This window comes from Equus asinus, chromosome 26 (assembly GCF_041296235.1).
Source record: "Equus asinus isolate D_3611 breed Donkey chromosome 26, EquAss-T2T_v2, whole genome shotgun sequence".
NCBI classification, from domain to species: Eukaryota; Metazoa; Chordata; class Mammalia; order Perissodactyla; family Equidae; genus Equus; species Equus asinus.
This window is the reverse complement of record NC_091815.1, coordinates 20,906,588-20,909,849: the sequence shown is the minus strand read 5'-3', so window position 1 is coordinate 20,909,849 and position 3,262 is coordinate 20,906,588. Positions and strand designations below refer to the sequence as shown.

The 3,262-nt window shown below is 49.9% G+C and overlaps 1 long non-coding RNA gene across 1 annotated transcript; it reads left to right on the top strand.

Moving 5' to 3' along the window:
- Positions 1–721: 721 nt before the first annotated feature.
- On the top strand, positions 722–3,262 carry LOC123281137 (uncharacterized). Its single transcript, XR_011498401.1, has 3 exons — positions 722–802; positions 2,239–2,590; positions 2,951–3,262. It is a non-coding gene; the product is annotated as an uncharacterized lncRNA (long non-coding RNA).

The window sequence follows — 3,262 nt, the reverse complement described above, 5'->3', positions numbered from 1 at the left end:
TGAGGATTTTGATAATAATCATCTGGGTTTAGGTGTACATGTCTGCAAATGATTCCTAGCAAGTACTTTCAACTTGATTTGAAGACTCAATGTCTTTCTTTGGGTTAGATGACACTATTTTATTATTTTTCCCACTGTTTCAGGACATAAAACCCCATGAAGGACCCAGCTGAGGAGCCCCTGTACCTCCAGAATCCAAGGAACCTCCTAAGGACAAAGCCCAGAGGTCGGAGTGAAGCTCTTAGAGGAGCCTTGGCACTTACACCCTTTCTCCTTCCTTCCTCTAGTCTGGTGGGTCTCAAACATTAGTTTGCATCAGAATTACCTGGAGGGTGTATTAAAACACAGATTGCTGGGTACCACCAGGGTTTCATATTCAGTAAGTCCGGGAATGGGCAATAATTTGCACTTCTAAGTGATTTCCAGGTGATATTGACACTGCCATCCAGGGGATCACTTTGAAAACTACTGTTCAGGTCTGACTCTTGCTCTGGGGGTCCCATCTCTTGGCTTTCTCTATCAAGGCTGGTCATTGTCTGAGTCCTTTCTATCCTCCTGCCCCATGCCTTCCCTAAAGCGCTCGCCCTCTGCATTTCTTCCATCCTAGGACTTTATGGGCTGGAGCTGGAAGGTTGTAGCTCTCAGCTATGGCTTTGGTCCCATCCCCAGTGGTCTCCCAGAGCAGACATCATGGAGGCATCTCTCCTTTCCATCTCCACAGGGCAGGAACACTAACAAGAGCAAGTGGGCCACAGATGAGAAATTTTCAGCACGGGCCACTTGGCTGAATATGTCTGGAATTGTGAGTGCTTTCTTCATTGTCTTACATTTTTTCACCTTTTTCTGATGACCTGGCAAAGCCAAGGGAAACACTCAGCCAAAGAACGTTCGAGGCAAGGAACCTCCAGCAGAGAGATCCTTCAGCCGTTCAGCCTAACTCTTCCAAGTCTTCACCTCATTCACTTGCCCTGAGTCCCCTCCAGTGCCACACACAGGGCTATTAACGTGAAGGAAATGTTGAAAACATTCAAAATGAAAAAATTCTAAGGAGGTCTTGCTGGCTTGCAGACTGTGCATGTGTTTGAATATGTGCAGTTGTATGTGCTGTTTATGCATCTGGAGCCAACCCCAGTCCAGCTACATTGCCCTTGTTTTTGTTCATGTTCTCACCAACCTCCTTCCCACCCCAGGGCCTTTGTACTTACTGTTCCCTCTGGAGGAGTTCTTTCCTCTGAATCTTCTGGTGACTGGCTCCTCTTGTACCTCAGGCGTTCCTTCTCAGAGAGGCCTTTCCTGCCCACTCAACCCCACCTCTAAGCCTCCTGTGGCCCTCGAGTCCCTCCCCCTCCTCCTTTCAGCTATTCCTCATAACCCCTGGTCCTCCATTAAATAGTTCCATTTATTTATTTGGGTGTTCTTCCTCCTTCTGTCTCATGGGCTGTGAATTCTGGGAGAGCGGTGGTCTTGTCTGCCTTAGTCACCACGTCGTCCTCAGGGCCCCGCCTGGGCCTAATGTACAGCAGGTGAAGGTAGGAATATCAATAAATCTGCCCGTTGCACTTGGATTCAGCCTGCAAGTGAGACTCACACACTATATGTTGGGCCAACCAGGAGTTCAAAGTGGGAACAACAACAACAAAAAGGGGAAGTAACTGTGACCCAGTGCCTTCATTCATCGAATCAATTAAGAGGGCGGGAAGAAAGAGGAGCGGCTAGGTAACGCCCCTCACATGCACTGAGCCAATCAGAAGCCGGGCCTGGGCACTTGAGTCACGCCTGTGTCGGAGCAGCCAATCATAATGAAGTGGTAGGCAATAGAGACGCCACACCCAGTGACTCAAATCACCAGGACAGCCTCTGGGACTGAGAAGCCAAGGGAAGTCCTAGAGACTAACTAGGTTTGTGATGGGTTATCGGAAAAGAATGGGAGAGTTAAGTGTGTGTGTGTGTGTGCGGAGAGGGGGTGGGGAGAGTTTAGAGGAGGAAAGTGAAGCAGTTAGAGGGAGACACGGAGCGGGTAGTGGGAGGTACAGACAGGAGTTATGAGAGGATAGAGGAGGGTTGAATTGTCTTATAGGGCCAGCAAGGCTATTGTATAGCAATATGGAGGTACGGTGGGTTCTGGCTTTGGGCACTCTGTTTTCAGTGCCTTTCTAGGCAGAGCGGTTGGTTCTACTGGTCCTCACTTCTTGGGAACTTAAATGTCCCCTCTCTGGGCCCTCTTTCCCCTGTCTGCAGATTCCACCCACCCCAGCATCTCCTCCTCAAGCCAAGGTCCATGGCTACTGTGCCTGACCCCAGGAATCCAGAGTTCAAGGTCACTCCAATGCAGCAGGTCAACCCAAGGCAGCAGGTCAATCCAATGCAGCAGGTCAACCCAATGCAGCAGGTCAACCCAATGCAGAAGGTCAACCCAATGCAGCAGGTCAACCCAATGCAGAAGGTCCACCTGATGCAGCCGCCTATCCCAACGCAGCCAGTCATCCTGATGCCCTTGAATCCCCCAGAAAAGGATTATTTGTTTCTTTCCATCATTGCCTTCTTCTTCTTCATTCCACTGGCAATCCCAGCCCTGTTGTTCTCTCTCAAGGTAGTTACCATCTGGCGACCACCAACTCCCATTGTCCCCAGATCTGCCTCCTCTTTCCCATCCCACCTCCCTGCTCCGCCACAGGGTCCTCTTCATGTTCCTTCTGGGGATCTTTACTCCCTCCTTTTTCACCATGTAGCTACCCTTGCTTCTCCCCAGGAAGCCCCTCTCTGAGTCTCTTCCTCCTGTGTTTTGCCCAGATCCACTCCCTCATCCTTCCCCTCTTCTTTCTTCCTTTTTCCACTAGGGGGCTGAACCCTGCTCTTAACCTTCCTCACACCACTATTCCTGATCTTGCACTCCCTACCTCTCCCCATCTCCCTTGGAAGCACTCCCACCAGCTTGCTTTCATCCCCACAGACACGGGAAGCCAACTTCCTTGGGGATCAGAGGAAAGCAAAGATAAGTTCCAGACTGGTCTTGGGCTTCAGCATCTCAAGCATCCTGCTGGGCACTCTTCTGGTCATTTGCACTGTTGTAATCAGAGTCTTGAAACAAGAAATGTGAGATCATCTTGAAAGCTCACCTCCCTCAGAGAGTCATGAACTGCACCTCCCAGGTCGTCCTGGAGTCTTTGAACTTGGACATCAGTAACCTACCTTTGCTGGAGGAAGTCCCTCCTCCATTAGCATTTTAAGAGCAATAAAGCTTATGAGGAGCTTTCTGCTTTCC